Below are 17,353 nucleotides of genomic sequence, written 5' to 3'. Positions count from 1 at the left end.
ACTGAAACAACAGATCTAAAAGGCCCTTTGTTTCAAGAATGCCAAACAAAGAGCACAGAAACTCACTGGAATGTGGAAATCAGTAAGCAAGGTAGTTGCTTTGATCTTTTTATATGGAAGGTGTTGGGGCACAGATAGCAATACCCCAAAATATGGTGCTTTTGCATGCTGGACATTTTTGAATTAAAGAAACTGAAAAGCCGTAGAAGATGTCTCAGAACCAAGGACCTTCTAATCTTCTCTAGTTTCTCCCCTGAAAGCAAAGGGAGGGACCCTCTGGAATTTCCTTATCTGACTGAGGAAACTTCTTACCAAAAAAGTGAAATTGTCTTAAAACTCCCTCCCTAGGAATCACATCAGATAACCAGGAAAGATTAACCACTTGAATTCATAAGCCAATTTTCTGTAGTGATGTTGTCTCACTATGTTGCTCAGGCTGGTCTTGAACTGCTGGGCTCAAGCAGTCCTCCCACCTTGACCTCCAAAAGCACTGGTATTAGTAAGCCACTGCCCACTGGCCAGAATAATGTTTTAAAATGCATGGAATAAAAATACAAAGCAAACCAAGCATATTGAAACACAGCTGCAAAAATGTTAAAAGAGAGAACACTAGTAGTCACCACACCACGCAGCCTTTTCATCTATTATGCTGAATGAGGGCAGTTCCTGGAAATTACCTGGGACAGTTTATCTGCAAATTAAAACCACCATTGTTCATGGTGAGGTTCTGCCCCTCACCTTCCTGTCACCTCCCCCTGGAACTCAGAGCAGCTTTGTTCCAGGACATTATCTATTCTTTGGGCTCATTCATTCCCCCTGAAAACCATTTACTACCCTCACAATTGCCTACATCCCCCAATTCCCTCTACACTACGAAGGGGGTGCTACTTAAGCTTCAAACATCTGGCCAATCTTTTGGTGTCACATCGTCTATGGCTCCTGTGTTTATGCATGTATATGACTGTATATACACGCATATATGTACATGAAGGTTTTAATTTGTTTTTAATTTTTTTGTTCTGCCCGAAAAAAATAAATTTTTTTAAACTTTTTATCTGGACTCCTTTTAAACTTAGAGAAAAGTTACAAAAATATTACAGGTTATTTCCATATTGCTCACCCAGACTCCCCCAATGCTAACATCTTATATAACGACATACAGTACAATAATCATTGTCAAAACCAGGAAACTGAGCCTGCTTTGTTGGGACTGGCTGGGACCATGGAGAGACTCCCCAGTGCAGGGTAAGTGAGAGATCCCCAATGAGCCACATTTCCATTGTGGACTCACTCCTGTGATCCTAGCTATGGAAGAGCACCATGACCCTTGCAGGCCCTGAAACAAATATAAGGAGATGCCTGGAAAACATGCCAGGGCACTGCTCAGGACGAAGCCCACAATTGGTCCAACACACCCTCCTGAGTCCTATGCAGCTACGGCAAGCATAATGACACCATTTTGACAGCCTAGCCCCAAAGAGACTGCACCCTGCCCTAGAGATCAACAGCACTTGCATCTCCATATTCCTGGAACCCCACTGACATCCCCTATATGCAGCCACTGCCATAGCAAACTGCTACCACTAGGGCTGAAGCATGGGCCAACTGGCAGCAACCCCCCTTTCTCCAGCAGAGTAAGATCACGCATTTTCACATGCCCAGACTTCACGGCCTACAGGTGCCTTTGTTGTGGGTTGCCATCATCCGGGCTGAAGCACAAGGGAAGGGAATGTTTTCCACCCATCTGCATGTGGCTGCTGCCACTGAAAGCAATCCTGCCCTCCCCAGGAGCACAGCCACAGAGCAGTCACTGCCATTCCCACCTGAGCAACCTTCTAGGGGTCTGGGGATAACTCAGTCCCTGCCCACCATAGCCAATGTTTCATGTGCCATCAAGGGGACGGAGGTCAAGCCCTCTCAGTCCATCATAGCCAGGACCAACAACAGTGTACACCACTTAGAACTCAGAGGGTCATCCCACCACTGTTCCTGCTATCACCCCTATCATGCCTGCTTCCCAGGGCCCAGGACTCCAACAACTGTACAGCCCACTGCCAGCATTACTGGTATCTAAGCAAGTCACTTGTAGCCCCAGAATTAACCTGCCGGGACCTGCTAGCACAAGTGCTAGTGTTTGCTGCCCTGAGGCCCAGACACACACAGACTCAGTCCAACACTGCTACCACTGGACTTGATGACTGGCCCACCTCCCAGTCACCAGCAAAAGTTCAGCAAGCCTCCATTAACGACTGTACCCTAAGTCAAGGAAATTACAGATACCACTTATGCTGCTGACAGACAAAGACATTATACATAGACTATACTACTACATGCACCCAGAATCAAAGTCAAAATGCCCTACCCAACCAGCACTATAGATACATTTTCAGGAAAAAGTCCTTCCCCATGAAAGTAAACTCAAAAAACTGCAAGAAGCAGCTGTTATATCAGATGTGTACATAGCAATGTGAGGACATAGAAACCATGAAAAAACTAAGAAATATGACATCTTAAAAAGAATACAATATGTCTCCAGCAACAGATCCCAATCAAAAAGAAATATACAAAATCCTAGAAAAAGAATTCGATATGTTAATTAATGAAGCTCTGTGAAATACAACCAAATACTGAAAAAGAACACAAATATATCAGATATGAATGAGAAATTTACCAAAGCGATAGAAATTACAAAAAGAAACAGAAATATTGGAAGTGAAGAATTCATTGAATGAAATACAAAATACATTTGAAAGCATCAACAATAGACTAGATTAAGCAGAAAAAAGAATCTCAGTACTTGAAGACGGATCTTTTGAAATAACAGTCAAAAATTGCAAAACAAAAAGAATAAAAAAAGTGCAAAGCCTATGAGACATGAGACATTATAAAGCAACCAAATATTCAAATTTTCAGAGTCCCAGAAAGTGAAAAGAAAGTCAAAGGGTTAGAAAACATATTTAATGAAATAATAAGATAAAAACGTTCTAAGTCTAGCAAGAGATGTAGATATCCAGATACAGGAAGCTTACAGATCCCCAAACAGAAGCAATAAAAAAGGGGCTTCTCCATGGCACATTTTGGTCAAACCATCAAAAGCCAAAGACAAAGAGAATTCCAAAAATAGCAAGAGAAAAGTGTGTAGTCACTTATAAAGGGACCCCCATCAGACTAACAGTGGATTTCTAAGCAGAAAACTTATAAGCCAGTAGAGAATGGGAAAATACATTAGAAGTGCTGGGAAAAAAAGAGAAACAACAACAACAACAACAATAAAACCTGTCAGCCAAGGCTACTATACTAAGCAGTTATCCTTCATAAATGAAGGATAGAAAGTCTTTCCAAGACAAGCAAAAGCTGAGAGAATTCATCTTTTTTAGTATTAAATTCAGTGCTTAAAAAAAAAAAAAAAATGCTTAAGTGAGTCCTAGCCCTGGAAGTGAAAAAATGGTAACCACCATCATGAAAACACACAAAAATGTTATGATTCCAGAAAGCCACCAAACTTGGCCAGGTGCAGTGGCTCCCACCTGTAATCCCAGCACTCTGGGACAGTGAGGCAGAAAGAATGCTTGAGCCTAGTAGTTTGAGACCAGCTTAGGCAACATAGTGAGACTTCATTCCTAGAAACAAATGTTTTTAAAAATTAGCTAAGGCCAGGTGCAGTCCTTCAAACCCATATAGTTCTAGCACTGTGAGAGGCCAGAGCAGGCAGATGGCTTGAGCTCAGGAGTTCAAGACCAGCCAGGGCAACATGGTGAAACCTCCTCTCTACAAAAAATAGAAAAGTGAGCCAGGCGTGGTGGTGTGTGCCTGTAGTCCCAGCTACTTAGGGGGCTGAGGCAGAAGGATCACTTGAGCCCAGGAGGCAGAGGTTGCAGTTAGTCGAGATCAGGCCTCTACACTCTAGTCTGATTGACAGAGCAAAACCTTATCTCAATATAAAGAATCTTGCTCCGTTCTCCAAGCTAGAGTGCAGTGGTGCAATCTTGGCTCACTGCAACCTCCACCTCCAGGGTTCAAGGGTCCCAAAGTGCTGGGATTACAGGCGTGGGCCACTGTGCCCGGCCATATTTCTTTTTAATTAGTCAGGCATGGTGGCATATGCCTATAGTCCTAGATATTCAGGAGGCTGAGGTGGGAGGATCACTTAAAGTCCGGGAATTCAAGGCTGCAGTGGGCCATGATCGTACCACTGTACTCTGGCCTAAATAACAGAGTAAGCACCTGTCTCAAAAAAAAAAAAAAAGAAAAGAAAACCACCAAATCACAGTGGTAAACAATATGAGAAAGAAACCAATATATAAAATAACTAGATATCAATTAATAAAGTGACAGAAATATGTCCCCACCTATAAATAATAACCTTGAATGGAAACAGACTACATTTTCCACAGAAAAGATATAGATGGGCTGAATGGAAAAAAAAATATGTGACCCAACTATATAATGTCTACAAGAAACTCACCTTACCTCTAAAGAAACATACAGACTACAGTAATAGGATGAAAAAGGTAGTCCATGGAAATGGAAACCAAAAGTGAGCAGGAATAGGTACACTTAGATAAAACAGACTTCAAGTTAAACAAAGTAAGAGACAGTGAGGCCATTATATAAGATAGATCAATTCAGCAAAAGGATATAACAATTCTAAACATATATGCACTCACCACCAGAGCACCCAGATATATAAACAAAACATTATTAGATTTAAATAGAAAGACTCCAATACTATCATAGTTAGAGCAGTGGTCCCCAACCTTTTTGGCACCAGGAACAGGTTTCGTGGAAGACAATTTTTCCACAGACCTTGGGGACAGGGGACAGGCATTAGCTAGATTCTTATAAGGAGCGCACAACCTATATCCCTTGCATGCATAGTTCACAACAGGGTTCATTTGCGCTCCTATGAGAATTTAATGCCGCCGCTGTTCTGACTGGAGGCAGAGCTCAGGCAATAATGCTGGCTCACCTGCTGCTCACCTCCTGCTGTGCAGTCCAGTTCCTAACAGGCCACAGACCAGTGGTTGGGGACTCCTGAGTTAGAGACTTCAACACCCTACTCTCATCCTTAGACAGATCATCCAGACAGAAAATTAATAAAGAAACACCGAATTTAAGCTACACATTAGACCAAACGGATGTAACAGACATTTACAGAATATTTCACTCAGCAGTTGCAGCATACACATTCTTTTCATCAGCACATAGAACATTCTCCAAGATGGACTATATATTAGGGCCCAAATAAGTCTCAAAAAAACTTTAAAACTTGAAATAATATCAAGTATCTCCTGAGACCACAATGAAATAAAACTAGAAACCAATAAGAAGAGAAACACTATAAACTGTAAAAATACATAGAAATTAAACAACATGCTCCTGAATGACCACTGGGTCAAAGAAGAAACTAAAGAGAAAATGAAGAAATTTCTTGAAGCAAATGAAAACCAAAACAAAGTACAAAACTGATGGGATACAGCAAAAACATTGTTAAGTGAGAATTTTATAACAATAAGTGACTACATCAAAAACAGAGAAATATTTCAAATAAGCAATCTAATTGTGTACCTCAAGAAACTAGAAAAGCAAGAACAAACCAAACCCAAAATTAGAAGGAAAGAAATAACAGATCACAGAATTAAACAAAATAGAAACTAAAAACACAATAGAAAAAAATCTACAAAATAAAAAGTTGGTTTTTTGAAAAGACAAATACAATTGATAAACCACTTGGTAGGATAACCAAGAAAAAAAAAAAGAGAGAAGACCAAAATCAAATCAGAAATGAAAAAAGAGACATCATAACTGATAACTACAGAAACACAAAAGATCAGAGGCCCTAACAAACTAAAAAACGTACAGGAAATGGATGAATTCCTGGACACATACAACCTATCATGATCAAATCCAGAAGACACAGAAAATCTGAACAGAACAATAACAAGTTATAAGATCATGCAGTAACAAAAAGTCTCCCAGTAAAGAGGGATATAGGTTGTGCACTCCTTATAAGAATCTAGCTAATGCTTGTCCCCTGTCCCCAATAGATAGAATTCAACAGAACCCAATGGCTTTGCTGTTGAATTCTATCAAACTTTTTTTTTTTTTTTTTTTTGAGACGGAGTCTCGCCCTGCTGCCCAGGCTGGATTACAGTGGCTGGATCTCAGCTCACTGCAAGCTCCGCCTCCCGGGTTCACGCCATTCTCCTGCCTCAGCCTCCCGAGTAGCTGGGACTACAGGCACCCGCCACCGCGCCCGGCTAATTTTTTGTATTTTTAGTAGAGACGGGGTTTCACCGTGTTAGCCAGGATGGTCTCGATCTCCTGACCTCGTGATCCGCCCGTCTCGGCCTCCCAAAGTGCTGGGATTACAGGCTTGAGCCACCACGCCCGGCCCAAACTTCTAAAGAACACAAATTCTCATCAAAGTATTCCAAAAAACTGAAGAAGATGGAACTCTCCCTAACTCATTCTATGAGGTCAGCATTACCCTGATACCAAAAGCAGACAAGGACACACACAAAAAATAAAACTGCAGGTCAGTATCCCATATGAACATACATGCAAAAATGCTCAACAAAATATGAACAAACTGAATCCAACAGCACACTAAAGAAATAATACACCATAACCAAGTGGGATTTATATCAGAGATGCAAAGATGGTTCAAAATATGCAACTCAGTAAGTACGACACATCACATCAACTAAATGGAGAACAAAATCCATATGATTATCCCAATAGATATAAAATGTTTGGTAAAATTTTGCATCCTTTCAAGATTAAAAACTCTCAACAAACTAGGCATAGAAGAAACAGACCTCAACATTATAAAGGCCATATATGACCAGTGCATAGCTAATATCACACTGAATGGGGAAAAGCTGAAATCCTTTTCTCTAAGAACTGGAACAAGACAAGGATGTCTACTTTCACCACTCCAGTACGGTATTGGAAGTTCAAGCCAGAGCAATCAGGTAAAAAAAAGAAAGAAAAGGCATCTAAATCAGAAAAGATGAAGTCAAATTGTCCCTCTGTGCTGATGATATAATCTTATATCTAGAAAAAACTTAAGTCTGCACCAAAAAAATATTAGATCTGGATCATTAAATTCAGTAAAGTTGTATGATACAAAATGAACATCAACACAAATTCAGTAGTGTTCTTTTACACCAATAACAAATTAGTTGAGAAAGAAATCAAGAAGGCAATCCCACCTACAACAGAAACAAAAACAAAACAAAATAAAACAAAAAAAGAAAAAATAAAAAGAAAAGAAAAATACCTAGGAATAAATTAAACCAAAGTTGTAAAAGATCTCTGTAAGGAAAACTACGAAATGCTGTTGAACGAAGTTGAAGAACACACAAACAAACATGTCCCATGCCCGTGGAGCGGAAGAATTATTATCATTAAAATGACAACATTTTACAGATTCAGTGCAAATCCCCATTCAAAATACCAATGTCATTCTTTGCAGAAATAGAAAAAACATCCTAAAATTCACATGGAACCAAAAAAGAGGAGGCAAAACAGACAAAACAATCCACAGCAGAAGAACGAAGGTGGAAACATCATACTACCTGACTTTAAAACATATTACAAGGCTATCGTAATCAAAACAGAGTGGCACTGGTCTAAAAACAGACACAAAGACCAATGGAACAGAATCCAGAATCCAAAAAATTCATACATTTACAGCCAAATAATTTTTGACAAAGGTGTCAAGAACACACACTGGGGAAAGGACACCCTCTTCAATAAATGGTGCTGGGAAATTCTACACTCCTCTCTCTCACTATGTACAAAATCAACTCAAGATGGATTAAAGACATAATAAACATATGACCTGAAACTATAAAGCTACTAGAAGAAAGCAAAGGAGAAATGCTCCAGGACATTGGTTTAGGCAAAGACTTTATGGTTAAGACCTGAAAAGCACAGGCAATGAAAACAAGAATAGACATATGGGACTATACTAAAGTAAAAAACTTTTGTACAGCAGAAACAATCAACAGAGTGAAGAAACCATGAGTTTCACGGGGTAAAATATTTCCAAATTCTTCATCTGACAAGGATGAAGAGAGGGTGGTTAATGAGTACAAACATACAGTTAGACAATAAAAGTTCTAAAGCTCAATAACACATTAGAGTGACTATAGTTAGCAACAATCTACTGGTATATTTCAAAATAGCTGGAAGAGAGGCCTTGAAATGTCCCCAAAACATAGAAATGATACTCAAAGTGATGGATATCCTCCCTTGCAAATAAAACTGGGAAATTAACATTGGCGCAATACCATTAACTAAAGTTCTTATTCAAATTTTTCCAGTGTTTCCACTATGTGGAATCCCCCAATCCCATTCAGAATCCCATGTTGCATTTTGTTGTTATGTCTTTTTAATCCCCTATAGATTCTAAGAGTTCCTTGGTGTACTTGTCTTTCATGACCTTGACAGCTTTGAAGAGTATTTATCTCTCAATTTGGGTTTGTGTGGTAGTTTCAAGTGATTGGGCTGGGGTTGTGCCTCTTGGGCAAGAGGACTACAGAAATGATGTGCCCTTCTCAGTACATCCAGAGGTTCATATCAACCTTGCTTCACTTAGGTAAGGCTGTGTCTGCCAGGTTTCTCCACCATTAAGTTACTATCTTTCCTCCTGTAGTTTACAAATGTCTTAAGGGAAATACCTGGAGGTCATGCAAATCCTGCTTCTCCTCCCATTTCTCCTTCAACAGTCATTCACTGATTTTAGTTTCTATCAGTTGTGTCCAGTAAAGTTTACAATAGTAAAAATCAGTCTCTGTGATGGCGTTTTTTTGCCTATGGGGATCAATTGGTGGTTGGTAAATTTCCACAAAACCACCATGACCACACACAGACCTGTCTGTAGTCTCATTTCTTGAGAAGAGAGGAAGAAGAACTGCAATGTATTATCCAGTATCTGGAGTATAACACAAAGTCATATACACAGAGGGCTTCCTCTACCTTTTTCTTCCTGATGCTATGAATACAAGACACATTGGTTCCTCAACTCAATAAATTTTATACCTTGTTCAGCAACAAACATTCATTCATTTGTAAAACCTGACCTTCTATTCTGTAGCCCTTGCCTTCAAAGCATGCTTAGGCGGGCTGTGAATTAATGCAGCATAGAAATCATCATGCAAAACAAGAGGTGCTAGGGTGTGTCAGGTCAGTGGTGGGAGAGCATCTAGACCTTGCAGGAGAGGGGTTCAGAGGGCTGCATAACCCTGGAGGACAGGCAGGAGCCTGTCAGGTGGGCAAGAGAGGAAAGGAAGAGTAACCTATTCCAGTGCATACCCTGGGGCAGGGGAAGGAAACTCAGCTCCATGCAGGAGTGGAACAGGATAAAGACCTTCTAATTTGACACACATGTGGGTTTCTATCCTGCAGCCTGATCATTGCTCTCTCACTCCACAGGGACACCTTCCTATAGAAAGGTTACACTACTTCTCCTATGTAAGAAGAGATCAGCTGGGGAGCTGCAGGGGAACCCAAGCCTCTTACATTAAGCCACCTCAGCCTTTATTCATAAATGTGATAAAGATCACTGGACAACTAACAGCATGAAGAAGAAAAAACAAGAAAAGTAAGAAAAGTAAAATGTACAAACAGGAAGATACAGGTAATTCAGGAAAAAGAACTTAGAAAAAATTTTTAATTAATACCAATAGAGAAATGGGAGGGGAGGTTATATAAGAAAAAACTATTATGAAAGATAACTACAAGGTGGGCGCAGTGGCTCACGCCTATAATCTCAGCACTTTGGGAGGCTGAGGTGGGAGGATTGCTTGAGCCCAGGAGTTTGAGACCAGCCTGGGTGACATCGTGACACCACATCTCTACAAAAAGAAATCTAAAAAAATTAGCCAGGTGTGATGATGCACACTTGTGATCCCAGCTGTTGAGGAGGCTGAGGTGGGAGCATCACTTGAGCCCAGGAGTTTGAGGCTGCAGCGAGCCATAATCACGCCACTGCACTCCAGCCTGTGACAGTGGAAGACCCTGTCTAAAAACGAAAAACAAAAGAACGAGTTATTGAGGGATTAAAAATATGACGGCTAAAAATAAAATTCAGCAAAAGGACTAATAGAACATACAGAGCTACAGAGCAACTGCTTGTCATCAGATGAAATTAATGAGTATAGAACAAAAATAAAAAGAAATTGAAATTACAAAAGAAAAAAAAAGGGAAGATAAGTCTAGGGGTTCACCATCCATCAAAACAGAGTTCCAACAGAGGAAACAAAGAAATTGTAGAAGACTTTTTAAAAAACCTCTGTTTCATAGCTTCCCATTCATCTTAATTGCACTAACTGGAGACTATAAATACCATGAAGGCAGAGGTGTATCTCCATTTGTTCTCCTCCAGGCATTGTACCTGGCACACAACAGATGCTAAATATTATTTGAATGACTGAAGAAATGGATAAATGAGTGAATAAATGTGCAGTTATTTTAATTTTTAAAACTACTTTAAAAAAAATGAAGGGTACTCTTGACAACAGTAAATGGATAATGCATTTTTGTATGTGGGTGCAACACTCTGATTTCCCTTCTAGGAAGAACCTACAACCAGTTTGGTCACAAGAAATAGGATTAGCTAAAAGTCTCTGGATGCAGTGCCTTCAAATCTACTACAATTTTTGAGCTGGGCCACACTCTTCCTGGGCAGCCCCTAGTCAATAGCTGAGCATGCTGGGGTAACAGGACCTGCCTTTTACTCCCCAACAAGGAGTGATGCTCTAGTAATGCCTCTCTAATGCTCATTTTTGACCCTTTGTGTTGGCTGACACTTTGGCAGATCTGCATCATGGTCTGAGGCTCTCCCTGCCTAATCTTCCTTTGTCTCCTCTTTCCTTTGAGGAACTGAAAGCTTTCTCTGCAAAATTATCTTTCACAGACCTAAGTTACTCTCATCCAAGCCCCTAACCACTTGCAGTCCTGTACTGTCTCAGCATCTGCCTTTCAGATGACCCAGATGTTTATTACATTATTAAATAAAGGGCTATCTGGCAAAGACAAGAGGTTAGAGTTTGAGTAGGGTAGACTATAAAGGGACTAAGAAACCTAGAATTTGGGTAACAGGCATGAGGCCCTGAAGTTACATAAAGAATTGGGAAGGTGACATGAGGAACAGAAGTTATCTGCAATTTGAGGGTAGACTAGAGATTGTAGGTTGAACACAATGAAGATGAAGGAGGCATCAAAGAAGCTTTAATTACAGAAGGAGAGCGATGATGAGGGGAGAGAAAAATGGTGAACTCCAAATCTCTCTGCACGTGGGTTACAGAAGCCAATGAGATAGCCATCTGGGTAGAGGCAGATTAACAGCTGGTGAGAAATGCAGCTGGAACTAAGGAGAAAGCCTGGGGACAGAGGTATTTTATTTGGATATAAATGTATACTAATCATCTTTTTCCAAAAAGAATTGAGGTCATTAATGACACAGGATATATATATAAATCATGCTAATGAAACAGAATAGGAAAATAAAAGATGAAAGTGGAAGCAGATGTGTTAATAATCAAAATTGTATAGTTGAGCATCAAATTTGGTTCTGGGAGCTGAAGTAAAACAAGAGATAAGTGAAACAAAACACACACACAAAATACCTATCATCAGAAAGGCAGGCATTTGGTAGCTACCGGTTTCAACTTCTGGCATCAAATTCTAAAATAAATTTTTCACAAGAACTTTCTAAAGGGGCTGATGAATGACATAATGAAAACGTCTTCATCACCAGCTTTACTGCAAAACAAACTCTGTTTTTATATGACTGGCTCTTAAAAAGATGACCTTTAATAAAGTCAAGTGTTTGAACTAGTGTGGTCTTTGATGGTCTATCTTGATTTTAAAATAAAACACATGTAGGAGCAGTTGAAGCCCACGCCCTTTTAAGCAGCTTCCACAAACCTCTGACTTGAGAGGCTCAGGCACTGTGAAAGCCTTCCAGATCAGGGTGCAGCTGAGCCACACTGGGACTTCGAGATCACAGTAAAGAAAAGAGAGGACCTCTGCTTTCCAAGGAGCAAACACACAAAACCACGATACCTACTAGCTTCCTTGCTACTGGAAGCCCTGAGCAGATAAAAGGACAGCAGCAAAACACACTCCTAGCTTAGCTTCTCAGGAAGGCATTTAGTGCCTCAAATCTCCCTGTGAGGGAATACATAGAGAGTTACCTTCAAATTAATTACATAGATTATATATAAAGTGTATAAAAATGAAACTACATTGAAAAATACCTTAATAAAAAATGAAAGGCAAGAGCATTAAAACAATTTATTATATATGCATAAAAACTTTCACCATTCAATTCATTTTGGCAGAAAATAACTGCTAAATTCAACAGCGTAGAACACAACATGGTTCAGGAGAGCAGACTTATTGACCTTGGAGTCTATCATTTATCCAAAATCTAAAACTGTCCACATCAAAAAACTAGATGTAGAATAATTATGCTTAAAGAATACTGAATTGTAAAGCGTTCCATGGTACTTTTCTCAAGCCTAATATTTACACAGCAGAAGGATTTTTTAAAAAGCAAAAAAACCTGAATAAACAAAATAAGCACACATTTTTAGAAATATACTTAGTTAATCATATTCCCTGATGTTCTCTATGCACTAAAAAATATCCACTAAAATTTATAACAGCTATTTAATGATGCTTATTTGACAGACTGGAACTTGAAGAACAGCTCTTGATAGCAAAATTGAGAGTATATGAGAGTGCTAAAGCTGTAACTTTAGTACGAATCAAGTTAAGTGTGGTATTCTAAAGAAACTATGTTAAAGATGGCTGATGACAAGAGAGTGAGAGGTAAAGATAGAAAACAGCAACTGAAATGTACTTGTCTCCTCAATTACTGTTCAACCTGATTTATATGTGTTTTGGAATGGAGGAGGAGGAGGAAGGTGAACAGTAAGAACAATCAAATCTGGTGGCTTACAGTTATCCAAAGAATATTTAGGTGTATAAGCATTAGTTTCCCCTCTTTTAAGGAATGGGAAAATATTCTCAGATGCGCTTCAGACCAGATACTGTATTTCTCCTGGGCAGTGTGCAGTAGAGGGAGGCCCTTCCCTATCACAGCATCTTCAGAAACTTGAGTTTGAAACTAACACTCCAGCTACCATGCAGATAAGCCTATCAACACTGTTGATCAGTGGAGGAACAAATGCCACTGCCAAGAGCCCATGGGCTCCTCTGTCTTCATTAATGCATTCCTCTGTATAGGATTCAAGGAGAACATATTTCATAGACAATTATACACTCAGTGCAAAATTGAAGAAGTCTTGTGGGGCCACAGAAACCAAGGTAAGTAATGGCTTGGAAAAGGTGTCCTCCTCCAACAAGCTATGCAGGATATAGGCAACATTATAATTATTCTATAACTTAGTATTTTCCACTTATAAATTTCCTTAGTACTCTGATCATGGTGACTATCTAAATAAAAACACAAGGCTGGGTGCGGTGGCTCATGCTTGCAATCCCAGCACTTTGGGAGGCCAAGGCAGGCAGATCACTTAAGGCCAGGAGTTCGAGACCAGCCTGGCCAACATGGTGAAACCCCATCTCTACTAAAAAAACAAAAATTAGCTGGGCACAGTGCAGCACACCTGTAATCCCATCTACTTGGGAGGCTGAGGCATGAGAATCGCTTGAATCCAGGAGGCAAAGATTGCAGTGAGCCGAGATCATGCCACTGCACTCCAGCCTAGGTGACAGAGCGAGACTCTGTCTCAAAAAATAACAATAAAATAAGTAAATAAATAAAAATAAATAAAAACAGAAAACATACACACACTCAAAGGAAGATAAGTAATTCAGGTTAACCTGAATGCAGCCCTACTGCCTAGTCTGTGCCTCCCTAAGGAGGATGTGGCTGTATCACTTGGACTTCTATCACCAGGACACATTCCCCTTGGGGTCCAATGGGCATTAAGTGAGGAACTCTAAATAAAGTACAAAGAAGTAATGCAATGAATGTTAGCTATATTATTACCGTCATTTAATCTTGGGTCTCAATATAAACATACACTCACTAGCAAAATGGCAAAGAGAAGTGGGCATGAGAAAGGACTGGAAAGAAAAGCATCGATGGCATGTTGCTTATTTTACTAAGTACAAACAATGGGATTCCTCTATTGATCCAGCATCTTTCCAGCAATCGACCTGGCTTATATGTTGGAGTAAAATATCCTCTGAAGTCTAAATTTGTAAAATAATGTTTATAAAAACAATAATAAAAAGTGATTATAGCTTCATCAGCCAAATATGATTAATTTTTACATATAATATCAGCTGTATAGCATACTTTAGTAAAGTACTCCCACTCCACTCCCGCCCCTGCCTGAGACTTAGCCACAGTGAAGTCAGGAATGCATTAGGCAGCCAAATGGAAACTACCTGATAAGAGGCTGAGTGACAGCCAGCTCAGCAGGGCCACACCCTGGTGCTAGAGGATAAATTACATCTGACACTGATGTACTCCTTCAACAAGAAGACTTGCTTTAAGGTTCTGATTAGGAAAAATGAGTTAGTCTGCTAATTTCAGTGAATCAAAGTTGTCTATTATAAGACAGAGTTGTTTGTTTAGATATGTTTTATACTATATAAAAGTATAAATAACAATTTTTTAAATGTACAGTTTATACTTTACAGAGCTTAATTTCTGCTCCAAATTTTGTTATCCAGAGCCATTACTAGTGGTATATTATCATATTGTAACAAATTGCCTGTCTGACTTGAAAATTCTAAGTTGTGTGGCCCAAGAAAAGTTCTTACAGTAGGCACTCTGTGTAACTGACTTCCATTGGACAACTTCCTGGATTAACCACTGCTCATCATTCCCCTGCAAACCATGCTGATGAATACCCAGTGGCACCAGCAGTCTAGTGGGTGATCCCTAGTGCCATACATACTTTCTGCTCCCACCAGCTGGACCTCATGCTGACAAAGAGCGGGCTGTTTATACCATTTGACTTGCTATTTTAATTCTGAAATTTAATTATGAAAGCTGATGAAATATGAGTACAGAAGATAAACATTGTTCCTACTAAAAACTAAGGCTTTACTACAGACTTAATAAAGGCAAGTCATTAAAAAGAAAGCTGTTGGATTAAATGTGGGCAGGACAGCTACGATAAAATGAGAAAAAAGTTATGAAATCTAAGATTTTGTACTCAGATTGTGTTGTTAGTCTCTATGTTTTTATTCTTATGGTTTAGCCTATTAACACAATGAAGAATTTAAAAGAGTAGAATCATTGTCAGAGAAAAGCCTTTGGCCTCACAAGAGTTTGGCAAACATATTCTTACATGTTTTAATGACAATAAAACAGCTTAAATGTATACTTTTTAAAAATTCCCTGCTTGAGTTGATATTTTCAATTCACTAGTTCCAATTATGCTGGGTAAGAGGGTATTTTCCATGCTTCAAATTAGTAACTACTGGATTAGTGACTATTAGATTTATGAGGTTATTATGAACAAACAGGATTAACCTGGAATGTAAGCATTCACATTTTTATTGCAGACTTTTGAAAGATAACATACTTTAAGATTCTCCATCTCTTTAACCTAGCAGAGATCAGAGAACAGTGATTAAGAACATGACTGTTCAGACAGCCTGGCTCCAACATTTACTAGCTCCATGAGAGCCTATCACTTAAGCCTCAGTTTTGTCAACTGGAAAACAAGGTTAACAACAGTACCTACCCTCCTGGGTGTTAAGAGATTGAAATGAGAAAATGTGGCATAGCAAATGCCTAGTATAGTGCCTGGTACACAATAAGTACCCAAAATGTTCATTATTATAATAATGTTATTATAGTGCCTAATAGGAAAAAAGTACCCATAACTACATAAATTAGATTATAACTAATATGTTTCAGTGTCAGTTTTGGGTGGAGGCCATTTTGCCTCCACCTATCGACAGCTCAGAAACACCTGCAGAAAATTTGCGCAGGTACAGTAAAGCAGGGGTTCTCAGCTAGGGATTAGTTTACCTCCTAAGAGACATTTGGCAATGCCTGAAGACATTTTAGGCTGTCACAACTAGAGGGAGGAGGAAAACCTACTGGCATTGATAGTGTGGAAACCAGGGATGCTGCTAGGCATCCTACATCCTACAATGCACAGGACAGCCCCTGTCTCCACCCCACCCCAACAAAGAATCATCTCACCCCCAAATGCCAAGTTGGCAAGAATGAGAAACCTTGGACCTTAAACGATAGTGTAAGACAGATGTAATTTCTAAACTATAAACTTCAGAAAATTATTCTGAGAAGATAAATGTTTAAAAATGACATCGGGGTATGCAAAACAATATTGATTCCAAGACCCACACCATAGATATGTAGGAATTTAGTCACGAGACAAGATTTTTTTCCGTCAATAAAGCCTTCTGGAATGGGATCTATCATGTAACATTAAGATATGTTTTATTCTAAAGCAATTGTTATAAAGCTATGAGTACTAGATTTGAAACTAAACTTCACTCAGAAGAATAAATTTAAATACCATTCAAAACCTCAAAACAGTGGAAATCAAAACACTGCGGGAGTAGTTTGCAGACTAGGAGCCTCTCGCCACAAGCCTCTTCACTTGGCTGCAGAGATGACTGATCTAGCTAATGGAACACAGAGGTACGTCCTTCGTGGATGGTCATCCTGTTTCCTCATTTGTCTCTCTGGATAACTTAAACTCATTCCTTAATTAATGCTGCTCAAAAAGCTTGTAAGAGTTCACTTACACTACTTACTTTTCAGTAAATCACAATGGTCTTTCTTAAAAGTATGAGATAAAACTGTATATAAAGTGTAATCTCAACTATATATATAAATTTCTTTTTCTTTTTCTTTTTTTACTCTCCCACTCAAAGAAAAGATTAGAAAGGAAGTGGCTCTTATGTCAAAGGTACTTCTCTCTTCAGTGCCTTTTCTACTCAAAGACCTAGATTTGATTCTTGGCACTGAGATCTATTGGCTCTGTGACTTCTGTCAAATAATGTAATTTGTTTTCACAATATTTCCTGTAAATGGACAGGAATATGTTATAATTCCCGCCTACTGATGACAACATCGAAGCAGCAAAGACATGGTTCCTGTACTTACTGCGAAAGTGTTAAAAAACGAAAGTAGCATTAAAACTGTTTTTGCAATCCTTAAAAAATAGCTATATTTTAAATATTTTCAACTTGGTACATTTATCCCTAAAGGTGACACAGCAAATCTACTATATAACAAAGACCAAAATTTCAACCACTAAGTCAAAGGGGCTTTTTATTTGTAAAAGTACTATTTAATATACAAGACATTTGT

The 17,353-nt window shown here is 39.1% G+C and overlaps 1 protein-coding gene across 18 annotated transcripts in view; it reads right to left on the bottom strand.

The window, feature by feature from the left end:
• Positions 1-17,353, bottom strand: part of SIPA1L1 (signal induced proliferation associated 1 like 1) — a 410,731-nt gene that overhangs the window by 129,478 nt on the left and 263,900 nt on the right. The window lies entirely within an intron of this gene.

The sequence above is a fragment of the Chlorocebus sabaeus genome, chromosome 24 (genome assembly GCF_047675955.1).
Source record: "Chlorocebus sabaeus isolate Y175 chromosome 24, mChlSab1.0.hap1, whole genome shotgun sequence".
In the NCBI taxonomy this organism is placed as follows: Eukaryota; Metazoa; Chordata; class Mammalia; order Primates; family Cercopithecidae; genus Chlorocebus; species Chlorocebus sabaeus.
The sequence above is the reverse complement of the archived record's forward strand: the minus strand, read 5'-3'. Positions and strand labels throughout refer to the sequence as shown.